Source organism: Oncorhynchus masou, chromosome 21 (assembly GCF_036934945.1).
Source record: "Oncorhynchus masou masou isolate Uvic2021 chromosome 21, UVic_Omas_1.1, whole genome shotgun sequence".
NCBI classification, from domain to species: Eukaryota; Metazoa; Chordata; class Actinopteri; order Salmoniformes; family Salmonidae; genus Oncorhynchus; species Oncorhynchus masou.
In genome coordinates, this window is record NC_088232.1 from 7,475,091 (window position 1) to 7,493,092 (window position 18,002).

The window sequence follows — 18,002 nt, forward strand, 5'->3', positions numbered from 1 at the left end:
AGTTAACATTATGTTTCCGAATGACATCACCAATAGGCAAAATACAGTTAAAGTCAGAAGTTTACATACACTTAGGTTGGAGTCATTAAAACTTGTTTTTCAACCACTCTACAAATTTCTGGTTAACAAACTAGTTTTGGCAAGTCGGTTAGGTGCATCTACTTTGTGCATGACACAAGTAATTTTTCTAACAATTGTTTACAGACAGATTATTTCACTTATAATTCACTGTATCACAATTCCAGTGGGTCAGAAGTTTACAGTTGACTATGCCTTCAAACAGCATGGAAAATTTCAGAAAATTATGTCATGGCTTTAGAAGCTTTTGATAGGCTAATTGACATCATTTGAGTCAACTGGAAGTGTACCTGTGGATATATTTTAAGGCCTACCTTCAAACTCAGTGCCTCTTTGCTTGACATCATGAGAAAATCAAAAGAAGTCAGCCAAGACATCAGAAAGAAAATGGTAGACCTCCACAAGTGTGTTTCATTCTCGGGAGCAATTTCAAAACGCCTGAAGGTACCACGTTCATCTGTACAAACAATAGTGCCAACTATAAACACCATGGGACCATGCAGCCGTCATACCGCTCAGGAAGGAGACGCATTCTGTCTCCTAGAGATGAACGTACTTTGGTGCAAAAAGTGCAAATCAATCCCAGAACAACAGCAAAGGACCTTGTGAAGATGCTGGAGGAAACAGGTACAAAAGTATCTATATCCACAGTAAAATGAGTCCCATATCGACATAACCTGAAAGGCCGCTCAGCAAGGAAGAAGCCACTGCTCCTAAACCGCCATTAAAAAAATCCTAACTATGGTTTGCAACTGCACATGGGGACAAAGATCGTACTTTTGGAGAAATATCCTCTGGTCTGATGAAACAAAAAAAGAACTGTTTGGCCATAATGATCATCATTATGTTTGGAGGAAAAAGAGGGAGGCTTGCAAGCCGAAGAACACCATCCCAAAAGTGAAGCACGGGGGTGGCAGCATCATGTTGTGGGAGTGCTTTGCTGCAGGAGGGACTGGTGCACTTCACAAAATAGATGGCATCACAAGGAAAGAAAATTATGTGGATATATTGAAGCAACATCTCAAGACATCAGTCAGGAAGTTAAAGCTTGGTTGCAAATGGGTCTTCCAAATGGACAATGACCCCAAGCATACTTCCAAAGTTGTGGCAAAATGGCTTAAGGACAACAAAGTCAAGGTATTGGAGTGGCCATCACAAAACCCTGACCTCAATCCTATAGAAAATTTGTGGGCAGAACTGAAAAAGCATGTGCGAGCAAGGCCTACAAACCTGACTCAGTTACACCAGCTCTGTCAGGAGGAATGGGCCAAAATTCACCCAACATATTGTGGGAAGCTTGTGGAAGGCTACCCAAAATGTTTGGCCCAAGTTAAACAATTTAAAGGCAATACTACCAAATACTAATTGAGTGTATGTAAACTTCTGACCCACTGGGAATGTGATGAAAGAAATGAAAGCTGAAATAAATCATTCTCTCAACAATTATTCTGACATTTCACATTCTTAAAATAAAGTGGTGATCCTAACTGACCTAAGACAGGGAAATTGTACTAGGATTATGTCACGTCCTGACTTTAGTTCCTTTTTTATTTCGCTATTTTGGGTTGGGGTGTTCATTCTATGTTTTGTTCTATGTTTTGTATTTCTGTGTTTGGCCTGGTATGGTTCCCAATCAGAGGCAGCTGTCTATCGTTGTCTCTGATTGAGAACCATACTTAGGTAGCCCACCTGTGTTTGTGTGGGTAGTTGTTTTCTGTTTTGTGTTGTTTCACCTGACAGGACTGTTTCGTTTCTTACATTCTCGTTGTTATTTTTGTTTCGTGTTCTGTTCTATAAAAATACTTACATGGACACTTACCACGATGCGTGTTGGTCTGATCTTGACTACTCTTCCTCAGACGAGAACCGTTACAGATTAAATGTCAAGAATTGTGAAAAACTGATTTTAAAAGTATTTGGCTAAGGTGTATGTAAACTTCCGACCTCAACTGTATATAGTAAAAACAATAGTGGTCCTAAAACGGAACCTTGAGGAACACTGATTTACAGTTGATTTGTCAGAAGACAAGCCATCGACAGAGACAAACTGATATCTTTCCGAAAGATAAGATCTAAACCAGGCCAGAACTTGTCCGTGTAGACCAATTTGGGTTTCCAATCTCTCCGAAAGAACGTGGTTATCGATGGTATCAAAAGCAGCACTAAGGTCTAGGAGCAAGAGGACAGATGCAGAGCTTTGGTTTAACGCCATTAAAAGGTGAATTACCACCTTCAGAAGTGCAGTCTCAGTGCTATTATGAGGTCTAAAACCAGACTGAATCGTTTTGTATACATTGTTTGTCTTCAGGAAGGCAGTGAGTTGCTACGCAACCGCTTTTTCAAAACTTTTTTGAGAAGAATGGGAGATTCGATATGATAGTTTTTTATATTTCCTGGGTCAAGGTTTGGCTTTTTCAAGAGAGGCTTTATTACTGCCACTTTTGGTACACATCTGGTGGATAGGGAACCGTTTATTATATTCAACATAGGAGGGCCAAGCACAGGAAGCAGCTCTTTCAGTAGTTTAGTTGGAATAGGGTCCAGTATGCAGCTTGAAGGTTTAGAGGCCAAGACTATTTTCATTAATGTGTCAGGATATATAGTATTAAAAAACTTGTCTCTGAGCTTTGGAGAAATATGCGGAGTCCGTAAGAGGAGTCCATAATTTGCTTTCTTAAGATCATGATCTTTTCGTCAAAGAAGTTCATGAATTTATCACTGCTTAAGTGAAAGCCATCCTCTCTTGGGGAATGCTGCATTTTAGTTAGCTTTGCAACAGTATCAAAAATAAATTTTTCATTGTTCTTATTTTCCTCATTTAAGTTGGAAAAATAGGATGATCGAGCAGCAGTGAGGGCTCTTCGATACTGCACGGTACTGTCTTACCAAGTTAGTCGGAAGACTTCCAGTTTGGTGTAGCGCCATTTCCATTCCAATTTTCTACAAGCTTGCTTCAGGGCTCGGGTATTTTCTGTATACCAGGGAGCTAGTTTCTTATGACAAATGTTTTGTTTTTTGGGGTGCGACTGCATCTGGGGTAATACGCAAGGTTAAAGTTAGTTACTCAGTTAGGTAGTTAACCGATTGTTGTACTCTGACGTCCTTGGCTGGGTGGAGGGAGTCTGGAAGGGCATCTAGGAATCTTTGGGTTGTCCGAGAATTTATAGCATGGCTTTTGATGATCCTTGGTTGGGGTCTGAGCAGATTATTTGTTGCGATTGCAAACGTAATAAAATGGTAGTCCGATAGTCCAGGATTATGAGGGAAAACATTAAGATCCACAATGTTTATTCCATGGGACAAAACTAGGTCCAGAGTATGACTGTGGCAGTGAGTAGGTCCGGAGACATGTTGGACAAAACCCACTGATGATGGCTCCGAAAGCCTTTTGGAGTGGGTCTGTGGACTTTTCCATGTGAATACATGGAAAACAACTCCTTTTCTTTGCAGTATTTATTTACCGTCCTTACAAACCATTTAAGATAAATGTACATTGCAGTATTGTACATAGGCTGGTCATCCCGAGTGGCGCAGCTGTGGCACAGCGGTCTAAGGCACCGCATTGAGGCGTCACAACAGACACCCTGGTTCGATTCCAGGCTGTATCACAACTGGCTGCGATTGGGAGTCCCATAAGGCGGCACACAATTGGCCCAGCAATGTCTGGGTTTGGCTGGTGTAGGCTGTCATTGTATATACGAATTTGTTCTTAACTGACTTGTGTAGTTAAATTAAGGTTACATTTAATATATATATATAATAATCATCTAGGTTTGTACCTGTAGACTTTCCATCACCATGAAGAAAAACTACGCACAATACAATAATTGTGTACATTGAGACATCAAGTGGTTTGTGATGATGTAATAATGTGGCTCAGTTGGTAGAGCATGCTGTTGGCAATGCTCTGGTTGTGGGTTTGATTCCCATGGGGGACCAGTATGCAAATGTAACCGTAAGTTGCTCTGGATAAGAGTGTCTACAAAAAGGAATGACTAGACCATTTCAGTTATTACATAGTTAAACATCACAAAAGTAGTGCACTGGGCCTTTACTAGTTCTGTATTAGCAGACTGATGTAGAAGTCTTCAGCACCTGCAAAAAAAATAATAATCTGCATTCCACCCATCGCAGCACCTCTACCCCCAAACTATGTCCAGCAGCTATAGTATGCCACACATACTGTACATAGGCCGCAGTCAAGTGTATTTCAATATGTTGACATTCTGGTTGCATCAATGATTGTAATTGAGTATCTTTGACTTGAACGTGAATAATTACATTTATGTAAATGTCTTACAATAAAATAAATCACATATTTACTAAAAGCTGCCACATTTGACAACTTGAACGTGAGGGAACGTGGGCGCCCCACACGCGACTTTTAACAATAGCCATGTACGTTAGCCAACGTTAGTTTGAAGCTTGGATACGTTCGTTACAATAACTTCCAGTGAACTTGCCCGCTAAGCGCTAGTTAACGTTAGCAGACGTTGGCTAGCTAGCTAGCATTCTTTTAGCCAGCAACGTTAAGGCTACAGTTTACCCGTAGACAGTAATATAGTGCAATGACTGACATTGGATACAGTAGCTCAGGACAATATATGTTTATAGGAAAAGTTACTTTGAAAAACGTGTTTGACCGCCCAAAGATCGGCGTCCCCCCATGACTGGTGACACATTGTTTTGTCATCCAGTTCAACCTACAATCAAAACAAACTTTTGTAACCTTCTAAACATCTTTGCTGCAATCACCACTTTTGTTTGGTTGGCTAACAACAAACACTAGGAAAGCTGTAACCTAAGTGGGCAACCGTATAGCTTGATAGTTTTTGAGCTGGTTATATCGAGGTAACTTTAACTTAACTACATATCTACAGCTGAAGTATTGAGCGAGCATATTTGAGGCCTTGGTAAGTGTGTATAATTGTGTGTTTGGTAACTGTAGAACCTAACTGACTTAGCGATCTAGCGCAATGATTGAACATTCCTTCTAAATTGTCTCCATTTGTTTATTTGTATTTAAGAAGGAACAAAATGGCGCTGCAATACAAAGTAGTTAATTCGTAATTTTGTGTTGATACTGACAGCTGTCTTCTTCATGATGTTTCTGACACCTGTCTGATGAAGAAGATGTTCCGGGCTATCCTCCAGGCCAATAAGAACGGGGTGTCCATCAGGCGGAATACAGGTCGCTGACGGGGGAGTTCATCCCTGACCGAAAGCTGGGCTACCCTTCACTGGAGTGCTTCCTCCGCAGTACCCCCTCTGTGGTCAGGATGGAGAATTGCATGGGGGAGGCAAGGCCTTCGTCCAAATAAACAGGTGGCTGGTATCCTAGTGGTTAAGAGCGTTGGGCCAGTAACTGAAACGTCGCTGGTTTGAATCCCCGAGCCGACGAAGTTAAAAAAAAATCTGCCTGTGCCCCTCGGGAGCAAGCAGCATAACCCTTTTATACCAGCCATTTCCTTTCTACCTGCCACTTTCCTTTTAAATCTAATGAAGGGAAGTGAAGACATACACATTTCAGGAGGAAGGACAGATTTGGAGTTTGAGGAGAGTTGAGCTATTCAGATTTCAGTTTTAAGCCAATATGTGTCACTTTGTATGAGCTTGTACTCTCCATATTTCTCCTGTAGATAATGTGCTTTATTGCAGTCTGTCAAGAAACGGCCCACATCACTCAGCTGGTCGCTCTTCAGAAGTCCAGCAAAAGGGCGCCTGGCAGCTCCCAGATGCTGAACTGTCAGATGAGGTCGAAATTGGCTTCAAACTTTGTGTTCTATGCTAGGTCTCGTCTGTCCTTGTCACAGTCAGCGTCATCTGGCAATGGCTCTTTTTCTGAATGTGTCTTTCCTCGATGGCCCAGTTAACTATTCCTTTGAGAACTTGATTTTTTTTTAAAGAGCTAAGAATAAGGGCCTTTCAGACCAAAATCATATTTCTTTCTCCGTCTCTCTCCCTCTCCTGATTCTTTGCAGATATTAATACAACCAGTGAGTGAAAAAGTGAAGCAGGATGCTGTTCAGGGAAGTCATGAACCAATACACGCAGTCAGTCAGGAAAGCTAAGGCCAGCTTCTTCAGGCAGAAATTTGCATCCTGTAGCTCCGACTCCAAAAAGTTCTGGGACACTGTGAAGTCCATGGAGAACAAGAGCACCTCCTCCCAGCTGCCCACTGCAACTGCACTGAGGCTAGGTAACACGGTCACCACCGATAAATCCATGATCATTGAATACTTCAACAAGCATTTCTCAACGGCTGGCCATGCCTTCCGCCTGGCTACTCCAACCTCGGCCAACAGCTCCGCCCCCCCGCAGCTACTCGCCCAAGCCTCTCCAGGTTCTCCTTTACCCAAATCCAGATAGTAGATGTTCTGAAAGAGCTGCAAAACCTGGACCTGTACAAATCAGCTGGGCTTGACAATCTGGACCCTCTGTTTCTGAAACTATCCGCCGCCATTGTCGCAACCCCTATTACCAGCCTGTTCAACCTCTCTTTCATATCGTCTGAGATCCCCAAGGATTGGAAAGCTGCCGCAGTCATCCCCCTCTTCAAAGGGGGAGACACCCTGGACCCAAACTGCTACAGACCGATATCCATCCTGCCCTGCCTATCTAAGGTCTTTGAAAGCCATGTCAACAAACAGGTCACTGACCATCTCGAATCCCACCGTACCTTCTCCGCTGTGCAATCTGGTTTACGAGCCGGTCACGGGTGCACCTCAGCCACGCTCAAGGTACTAAACGATATCATAACCGCCATCGATAAAAGACAGTACTGTGCAGCCGTCTTCATCGACCTTGCCAAGGCTTTCGACTCTGTCAATCACCATATTCTTATCGGCAGACTCAGTAGCCTCAGTTTTTCTGATGACTGCCTTGCCTGGTTCACCAACTACTTTGCAGACAGAGTTCAGTGTGTCAAATCGGAGGGCACGCTGTCCGGTTCTCTGGCAGTCTCTATGGGGGTGCCACAGGGTTCAATTCTCGGGCCGACTCTTTTCTCTGTATATATCAATGATGGTGCTCTTGCTGCGGGCGATTCCCTGATCCACCTCTATGCAGACGACACCATTCTATATACTTCCGGCCCGTCCTTGGACACTGTGCTATCTAACCTCCAAACAAGCTTCAATGCCGTACAACACTCCTTCCGTGGCCTCCAACTGCTCTTAAACGCTAGTAAAACCAAATGCATGCTTTTCAACCTTTCGCTGCCTGCACCCGCACGCCTGACTAGCATCACCACCCTGGATGGTTCCGACCTTGAATATGTGGACATCTATAAGTACCTAGGTGTCTGGCTAGACTGTAAACTCTCCTTCCAGACTCATATCAAACATCTCCAATCGAAAATAAAATCTAGAGTCGGCTTTCTATTCCGCAACAAAGCCTCCTTCACTCACGCCGCCAAACTTACCCTAGTAAAACTGACTATCCTACTGATCCTCGACTTCGGCGATGTCATCTACAAAATTGCTTCCAACACTCTACTCAGCAAACTGGATGCAGTTTATCACAGTGCCATCCGTTTTGTCACTAAAGCCCCTTATACCACCCACCACTGCGACCTGTATGCTCTAGTCGGCTGGCCCTCGCTACATATTCGTCGCCAGACCCACTGGCTCCAGGTCATCTACAAGTCCATGCTAGGTAAAGCTCCGCCTTATCTCAGTTCATTGGTCACGATGGCAACACCCACCCGTAGCACGCGCTCCAGCAGGTGTATCTCACTGATCATCCCTAAAGCCAACACCTCATTTGGCTGCCTTTCGTTCCAGTTCTCTGCTGCCTGTGACTGGAACGAATTGCAAAAATCGCTGAAGTTGGAGACTTTTATCTCCCTCACCAACTTCAAACATGTGCTATCTGAGCAGCTAACCGATCGCTGCAGCTGTACATAGCCTATCGGTAAATAGCCCACCCAATTTTACCTACCTCATCTCCATACTGTTTTTATTTATTTACTTTTCTGCTCTTTTGCACACCAATATCTCTACCTGTACATGACCATATGATCATTTATCACCCCAGTGTTAATCTGCAAAATTGTAATTATACGCCTACCTCCTCATGCCTTTTGCACACAATGGATATAGACTCCCTTTTTTTTCTTTTTCTAATGTGTTATTGTCTTGTTAATTGTTTACTCCATGTGTAACTGTGTTGTCTGTTTACACTGCTATGCTTTATCTTGGCCAGGTCGCAGTTGCAAATGAGAACTTGTTCTCAACTAGCCTACCTGGTTAAATAAAGGTGAAATAAAAAAATAAAATAAAATATCATCACTGACATCTACCTCTTCCATCTCTCCCCTTGTCTTCCTCCAGAGAGGCCTCGCATGTCCCTGCGTCAGCCTGACCGTGCTCCAGTGCGATCTGGCTGGAGCCATCCTTACACCTCCAAGGGACCCCAACGGCCGCGGAGCTACAACACCTGTGGAGGCTTCTGCACTGGGGGAAGACATCAGGAAGATGTACAGCCGGCATGATGAGGGTCATCCCCCCCCCTGCTCCGGCCCCTACAGAGTCAGAACAGGGAGTCCATCACTCAGGGGAAACAGAGTGAGAGGTGAGTGGAAGGAACACATGTTTTAGTATGAGAGGTGTGGAGGGCACTAACATATACCATTGTGTAAGACATAGGTGGTTTGTGATGTTATACCGTATTCAATGTAATTTGATGTAACGTTACTGCAAAATGTCTTCTCTGCATTCAAATACTATCAACAGATATTACTCTACCTCTGTTTTTCTTCAGGCCAGACAAGAAATGTACCTTTTCATTCTAGACTGGTGAATGAAGTCAACCATCACATTTCGAATACCACCCAGAAAGCTCCTGGTAAGTCAAGTGGGACCCTCCTTTCTCCAGTTGGAGATTTGGCTAATTCCATAGCAGCAGATTCATAGTGGAGATTTGTCTGAAATCCGAAAGACAGAGTATTTTGTCCTAGGAAGTGTATGCTGTGTATCCCCGTAGAGGCCATCTGGTTTCAAAGAACATTTTATTAGCCACACGCGCCGAATACAACAGGTGAAATGCTTACTTACAAGCCCCAAACCAACGGTGCAGTTTAAAAAAGTACCAAGAAGAAATAAAAGGAGGAGTGCATCTGTCCTCTGGACGCTTTAGTGATGGTAGTGTTACTGTACAAAACATTTGAAAATGATTTCACCCTACTGAACATGACTTGCTGGTATACTATGCAATAATGTGTCGTCCATTCATCCTACTGTTTCCCAGCTCCCTCCGTTACCATCAGTAACGTCTCTGCTCCTCCTCCGACGCCCAAAGCCGTTCAGCCGGGAGGCTACAACCCCCAGGTGGTCCAGAGTCGGATCTCTGAAGTGCTGAAGAAGTACTACAGTGGTCTGTGGCTGTCCAAGCTGCCCTGTGTGTACCGGAACATGCACAACCAGGACCTACCTGGCCAAGCGGTCATAGACCTGGAGAACTGGACACATGTCTGCTCAGTAAGTATCTAGTGGAAAATCATATTATCTTTGTTTCCCTTCGATCAGTAACAAAAGGAATTGTTTTGAAATGATAGAATTTTTCCAGTTTATTTTTCACCCACAGATTTTCGGAAACATTCGATAGTCGCGCCTTTTTCCTGTAGTGTTTTGAGATGTTTCATGCACTTTGATGCATTTAGTGAAACTTTGTGTTTCAGGTTGAGAAGCCCGTTAGTACCAATCGAGCAGATAGGCTGGTCTACCCCCCCCAGCCTTGCACCAGTCAAACCCGCAACGGCCCCTTATACTGTCAAACCAGCGACAACCCTCCTAGCTAAACCCATCACTACCGCTCCAGTCAAACCAGTCACCACCAACCCAATGAAACTGGCCCCTCTATTCTACTCACTGCAGAGCCCCTCCTTGAACCAGAGTCAGCCCTCACCCACTCCACCGGCCCCCTCGTGGAAGCACTCCCCGACCCATACCCCCACCTCTCCAACTACCCCCTCTACCTTGTGGAAGCCCTCTCCTTCCCACCTTCTCCCTACACCCACCTGTAATTTGTGGAAACCCTCCCCTACTTCCACCTCACCCTCATGGAAGCCCACAACTACCACTTTCTCCCCCCCCCAACTCCTCCCTTCCTCACCTCCCCCACATGGATGGGCTCCCCTACCCCCACCACCCCTATCCCCCCTCTCCCCTACAGCGGTGAGCATCCCTGCGGAGGCGTGCCTCAGACTGAAGGAGCTGCTGTCCCCTCGGCTGGCCAACTTGCGGCCGTCAAAGTGAAGAGGGGCGAGGAGGTCACCAGGGCCCAGGTCTGTGAGGTCATGACTGACAAAAGTCAAGGTAAGGAAGGTCTTGGAGGGGCAAGCTCAATGGAGAATGTCCATTGAAAGTTCTGTTTAGTTCAGGACTAGGCTTAATCGGTGTCCAGGAAATCTCCCCTATAGGTTTGTGAAGCGCTGCAGGGAACTGTGAGTCAAAACACGGTTAGGTGGTGAAAAGTTGTACAAACATTGGCCTATTAAAATGAGGTGAAAAGAGAAGTGTGTGATAATGGGTTAAAAAGTCTTTCTAAGGTCTTTGAAAGCCAAGTTATCAAATAGATTACCGACCATTTCGAATCCCACCGTACCTTCTCCGCTAATGCAATCTGGTTTCAGAGCTGGTCATGGGTACACCTCAGCCACACTCAAGGTCCTAAGCGATATCATAACTGCCATCGATAAGAGACTACTGTGCAACCGTATTCATCTACCTGGCTAAGGCTTTCAACTCTGTCAATCACAACATTCTTATTGTCAGACAACAGCCTTGGTTTCTCAAATGATTGCCTCACCTGGTTCACCAACTACTTCTCTGATAGAGTTCAGTGTGTCAAATCGGAGAGCCTGTTGTCCGGACCTCTGACAGTCTCTATGAGGGTGCCACAAGGTTCAATTCTCGGGCCGACTCTCTTCTCTGTATACATCAATGATGTGATTCTTTGATTCACCTCTATGCAGACGACACCATTCTGTATACCTCTGGCCCTTCTTCGGACACTATGTTAACTAACCTCCAGACAAGCTTCAATGCCATACAACACTCCTTCCGTGGCCTCCAACTGCTCTTAAATGCAAGTAAAACTAAATGCATGCTCTTCAACCGATCGCTGCCCGCACCCGCCTGCCCGTTCAGCATCACTACTCTGGAAGGTTCTGACTCAGAATATGTGGACAACTACAAATACCTAGGTGTCTGGTTAGACTGTAAACTCTCCTTCCAGGCTCACATTAAACATCTCCAATCCAAAATTAAATCTAGAATTGGCTTCCTATTTCGCAAAAAAGCATCCTTCACTCATGCTGCCAAACATACCCTCGTAAAACTAACCATCCTACTGATCCTCGACTTTGGCGATGTCATTTACACAATAGCCTTCAACACTCTACTCAACAAATTGGATGCAGTCTATCACAGTGCCATCTGTTTTGTCACCAAAGCCCCATATACTACACACCACTGCGACCTGTACGCTCTCGTTGGCTGCCCTCGCTTCATACTCGTCGCCAAACCCACTGGCTCCAGGTCATCTACAAGTCTCTGCTAGGTAAAGCCCCGCCTTATCTCAGCTCACTGGTCACCATAGCAGCACCCACCCGTAGCATGCACTCCAGCAGGTATATCTCACTGGTCACCCCCAAAGCCAATTCTTCCTTTGGCCGTCTCTCCTTCCAGTTCTCTGCTGCCAATGACTGGAACAAACTGCAAAAATCACTAAAACTGGAGACTTATATCTCCCTCATTAGCTTTGAGCACCAACTGTCAGAGCAGCTCACAGATTGCTGCGCCTGTACATAGCCCATCTGTAAATAGCCCATCCAAATACCTCATCCCCATACTGTATTTATTTATTTATCTTGCTCCTTTGCACCCCAGTATCTCTACTTGCACATACATCTTCTGCACATTCTACCATTCCAGTGTTTAATTGCTATATTGTAATTTTTTTCGTCACCATGGCCTATTTATTGCCTTACCTGCCTTATCCTACCTCATATGCACATGCTGTATATAGACTTTTTCTGCTGTATTATTGATTGTATGTTTGTTTATTCCATGTGTAACTCTGTTGTTGTATGTGCTGAACTGCTTTACTTTATCCTGGCCAGGTCGCAGTTGCAAATGAGAACTTGTTCTCAACCAGCCTACCTGGTTAAATAAAGGTGAAATACAAAAATAAAAGCATGGCCTTATAAGGATATTTTTCTGAAAACTTTTTAGTTGGATTTTACAGTCTAGTGTGAAAAATAATAATCATGGGAAGCAGGAAATAATGAGGACGTTTAATTGGCCCTTCCTATGCTAGACTTAGTTTTAAAGGTGTCCATTCCACATCACCTACAAGGCCCTGTTTATAACCAGACTGTCTTGTTGCCCCTCAGGTGTTTTACCTGGACCACTAGCCCAGTAACCAGCCATGCAGGTGTACTACTAGAAGACTGTGCCTTGTAGGTTTTCAGTCCACAGAGAGTTCAAGGCCCTGTTTATAACCAGACTGTCTTGTTGCTCTACAGGTGTACTAGGTGGAACATGGCTTCTCTGAGATCCTCAGTAGAACCACACTATTGGAGCTGCAGAAAGACTTCCTCAAGCTGCCCTTCCAGGCAGCTACCTGTCTACTAGCTGGTAACCAAGTTCAACTCCCATTTCCCCCATTTCTTCTGAGCGTTGCAACTACGATGTGTCTACTGAAAAGGATTCGTTGGAAAGGCGAGTTGGGATTTGTGTGATGGAGAATACAAGCAGTTAGCTAAATGTAATGTTTATTTACATGTGACACGTCACCACAGTTAGTGGTATTCCACATTCTCCTGTGTTTAATCTGCTGTCTTTATCCTTCAGGGATCCTCTCATATCTAAGTACCTCTGGGATGTAATATGGGGCAAGAGGTTGATTTTAATCGCTTTCGCTCTTTTTCCATCTCTCTTTCACGCTCTCTTTTCTCTATTCCAGCTCTCGCTCCCTCACGCTTCTGTCACCATCTCTTTCTCCATTTCTCTCTCGCTCCCTCACGCTTCTGTCACCATCTCTTTCTCCATTTCTCTCTCGCTCCCTCACACTTCTGTCACCATCTCTTTCTCCATTTCTCTCTCGCTCCCTCACGCTTCTGTCACCATCTCTTTCTCCATTTCTCTCTCTCCCTCACGCTTCTGTCACCATCTCTTTCTCCATTTCTCTCTCGCTCCCTCACGCTTCTGTCACCGTCTCTTTCTCCATTTCTCTCTCGCTCCCTCACGCTTCTGTCACCATCTCTTTCTCCATTTCTCTCTCGCTCCCTCACGCTTCTGTCGCCATCTCTTTCTCCATTCCTCTCTCGCTCCCTCACGCTTCTGTCGCCATCTCTTTCTCCATTTCTCTCTCGCTCCCTCACGCTTCTGTCGCCATCTCTTTCTCCATTTCTCTCTCGCTCCCTCACGCTTCTGTCACCATCTCTTTCTCCATTTCTCTCTCGCTCCCTCACGCTTCTGTCGCCATCTCTTTCTCCATTTCTCTCTCACTCCCTCACGCTTCTGTAGCCATCTCTTTCTCCATTTCTCTCTCGCTCCCTCACGCTTCTGTCGCCATCTCTTTCTCCATTTCTCTCTCGCTCCCTCACGCTTCTGTCGCCATCTCTTTCTCCATTTCTCTCTCGCTCCCTCACGCTTCTGTCACCATCTCTTTCTCCTTTTCTCTCTTGCTCCCTCACGCTTCTGTCACCATCTCTTTCTCCATTTCTCTCTCGCTCCCTCACGCTTCTGTCACCATCTCTTTCTCCATTTCTCTCTCTTTCTGTCTCGCTCTGTCTCTGACTTGCTGGGAGCAGCATAGGGTCAGCCTCGGAGTGGAGCACATTATGGGGTTAATGGCCTTGCTCTATGGCACACCGGCAGTAGGTGTGACAAAGATGACACCCAGGCCATATGCCACCCAGGTTATACTCTATTTTTGAAAGAGTACATTAACCAAGACCGTACGAACATTTATGACAGCTGGACGTACTATGGTCAGAAGGATACAGGAAGAAAGATGGAAGCAAGATAACTGATGACGAACACGTGAAACATAAGCATGCAATGCATACATTATTTTTAGGACATGAAAAGGGTTCTACCATCGTTATGACCTAACCAAAAGCAGATATGAGCGTGAGTGGGTGTGAACTGGCTCTGAGATGAGAAGAAAATAATAAAAGGCCACGGGAAGCTATTTTCATATAGAGGGAGGGGACTCTATATGTTATGCAAAGACAGAATCCTATAAAGGCAGGACTCTGTAATATGAGAATTTAGTCTCTTTCCATGGAGGGGCTCAGCCCTGTTATGTTAGTGATGGGGTCCTTCCATAAAGGGGCTCGGCCCTGTTATGTTTGTGATAGGGTCCTTCCATGGAGGGGCTCGGCCCTGTTATGTTTGTGATAGGGTCCTTCCATGGAGGGGCTCGGCCCTGTTCTGTTTGTGATAGGGTCCTTCCATGGAGGGGCTCGGCCCTGTTATGTTTGTGATGGGGTCCTTCCATGGAGGGGCTCGGCCCTGTTATGTTTGTGATGGGGTCCTTCCATGGAAGGGCTCAGTTTTGCTACTTTGTATTAAAGTTTATATTGAATTCACAAGTTCTTGTAAGAGTGTTATATTTCTGAGACGATTCTCCATGACATTGCCTGGTCAAACTGAGCAATCAGTTAGTCAGAGAGGTGACCAAGAACCCGATGGTAACTTTGACAGAGCTCCACAGTTCCTCTGTGGAGATGGTTGTCCTTCTGGAAGGACTCTCATCTCTGCAGGACTCCACCAATCAGGCCTTTATGGTAGTGGCCAGGTGGAAGCCATTCTTCAGTATTTCTAAAAAACTGTTTTTGATTTGTCATTATGGGATATTGTGTGTAGATTGAGGGGGGGAGGGGACAATTTAATCCATTTTAGAATAAGGCTGTCACATAACACAATGTGGAAAAAGTCAAGGGGTTTGAATACTTTCCGAATGCACTGTGTCAACTATTTTTGTACTACAGGTGTGGTAACAGCTAGCTGAACAGCTGGTTCAGAATTAAATTTGGGAAGAAATTGCAGTAGGCACACTTTAAACAAAACTATTGAATTTGCTTACTTCAAGAGCAGCAATATGCTTGAAAAAGTGAAGCATAGATGGATGAGAGTTGATTAGACATTTAGAAGCAGGTGTGATCCACAGCTGGCGCAATGAAAGAATTGGGCCACAGAGTTGTCCTCATTAGCATAGCTTTCATCAGGTTTCAGAAGACACAAACTGAAAGTAGGCACACTGGATGTCCAAAAAAGACAAGATGAAAGGCTCTAACTTGGACTGATTTTAACCCTCTCTTCCCCTTTAGTTAAAAGCACTTTGAAAAAGGAAAAAGAAACATGTTTTCGATTGATTTTCCTTCTGTACTGTTAGATCTTCAAGGTTTCTAACCCTCTCCCTCCTTTCCTCTATGTTCTGTAGATCTTCAAGCTGAACTTTGAAATGAAATGTTATTGATTCTCCTATGTCATCTCGATTTCCAAGCATTTTTAACCCTCTCCTTTTCTATAGAGCTTGAAGCTAGACGAGGCCAAGCTGGTGCACATCTACCTGTTTACCTCTCAGGGCTCCCAGGATGTCACCAACAGTGTTAACCACCAGATGGTGACCTCTGACCTATGGAAGCACCCCGCCTTCCCCGGACCCCAGAAGGACGGCCTCCCTACCCCCAGTTTCCTCGACACCATGGTCGCCAACATGGTGGATCAGTTTACCCTTGACAGCCCAGCCTGCAGCCCTATCCCTGTCTCCACCAAGACCCCCAGCCCACTGGAGGGTGCCGGGTACACGTCAAAAGTGCTCACCCCCACTTTGGTCACCTGCGCTTGGGGAGAGAAGCAGCTGGCGCTAACCCCTCTCATGGAGCTTCCCCAGGCTGGCCAGAACATGGACGTCTACGTGTCTGTGGCCTGTCACCTGGGACACTTTGTGCTGCAGCCGTGGCAGGTAACCAGTTCAAGAGAGCTGTCAATGTCTGCGTCCCAAATGGCACCCTAATTCCCTACATGGTGCACTACATTTGCACAAAAGTAGCGCACTATGTAAGGGAAAAGGGTACCATTTGGGACTCTGCAGAGAAATGGTTAATGGCGTAGCTTAGTCTTAGACATTGATTTTGTTTAGTCTTGGCGATGACGTGTATTTGGATATATGTTTTGTATATTTTAGTCCGTATTGTTGAACTCCCGTGACAGCGATTTCTCTGTCAAACTGTAAAAAAAAATATTGCTTTCAGTGTGAACTGAGACAACTAAAACCACATATAAAGTATGTAGAAAAGATAACCGTGCTTTATCATTTTTTTAATATAATCTTTGAGGACCGACAATCATCAAAATAAAAGCTAGACAGTCAGGGAGAATTGAAAGTTCAAAAAACAATGACTATAGCAGTATATATTTTATTATGTCCTTCTATTATTATCCTTGTCTCATCGCACACCAGCGACTCCTGTGGCGGGCCGGGTGTAGTGCGCGCTATCCAAGGTAGCCAGGTGCACAGTGTTTCCTCCGACACATTGGTGTGGCTGGCTTCCGGGTTGGATGCGCGCTGTGTTAAGAAGCAGTGCGGCTTGGTTGGATTGTGTTTTGGAGGACGCATGGCTTTCGACCTTCGTCTCTCCCGAGCCTGTACGGGAGTTGTAGCGATGACAAAAAGCCCACTTTTTTTATTTAAAAGTTATCTCACCAACAGATGCATATCTGTATTCCCAGTCATGTGAAATCCATAGATTAGGGCCTAATAAATTTATTTCATTGACCGATTTTCCTCATACGAACTGTAACTCTTGCATGTCGGGTTTTTATATTTGTGTTCAGTACATTTTGAAATGTGTCAAATCAAACTCAGGACCCGTACAAGCTGATGGGAGAGATGGTCCTTTACAACAACCAGAGGGAGGAGACGCCGGGGCCCGGAGACGAACAGAAAGGCCAGGCCAAGGTGGACCATAAGTGAGTGGACAGATTAGGGCCTGGAGGCCTCCACAGTTTTTTGGATTTTATACAAATGAAAAAAGCCAGTCACACACTTGTCTCCGGAATGAAGTCTGACTTCATTGTGTTTTTAGTCCTCGCTGATTCATGGGCTTTGTTTTGTTTCGTTTTCACATGGCTGAGGCAATATAACTGTTAGAGAAGAAGCCCCTGGTGGCCCAGGTGGAGTGTGTGGTGGAGGCGGAGCTTCCCTGGGACAGGAAGGCGATTGGTTGATTAATTTATTGAATTTATTTGAGAATGACAAAAATACAAAATAGCCAGTAGCGACATATATTTCAAAAAGGATAACACAAAGTCACTGGTTGCATCTGAAAGGGCACCCTATTCCTTACGTAGTGCACTGCTTTTGACCAGGCCCCATTTCAGAGGAGACAGACATCTGGGTCCACAACGTCATGGCTGACTTCCCAGAGGAGCTGAGTACCGCCCCGTAGAATCGGACTGGACAGACAACGCATAAGACTGTTGTGGTATCCTTTTCTTATCCCGCACAGGTAGAACTCTGCCAGAGTCTATCACATACGCTGAAATTATGTACACCACTGCCTTGCAGCATATAACTGTTGGTATCCCTTTCACTTATTCCACAGGTCACAAAGATCTGCCAGAGTGTCACAGGTCATTGGGGAGCCGTTTATGCAGAACCGTGGTCTTATCAGCTTAGCAATGTATGAAGCATAGAGCTGTTTTTTTCTCTCTTCCTTATCGTATGTGTGGGGGGTGGGGGGGGGGTGAATCTATTTGCAGTTGCGCATATACAGAGAAAGGGATTAAACAGCAGCACCGACCCATCGATCTCCTTAGTAGGTTATGTCGTTCATGTGTGTATACAAAAGTGTCCTTTATCGTTCAGTTTCAATCTTCAATCAAATACTTTGCATAGAAAGTTCT

At 44.9% G+C, this 18,002-nt stretch overlaps 1 pseudogene; it reads left to right on the forward strand.

The window, feature by feature from the left end:
• Positions 1 to 2,222: 2,222 nt before the first annotated feature.
• Positions 2,223 to 17,792, forward strand: LOC135508569 (tudor domain-containing protein 7A-like; annotated as a pseudogene).
• The last annotated feature ends 210 nt before the right edge of the window (positions 17,793 to 18,002 follow it).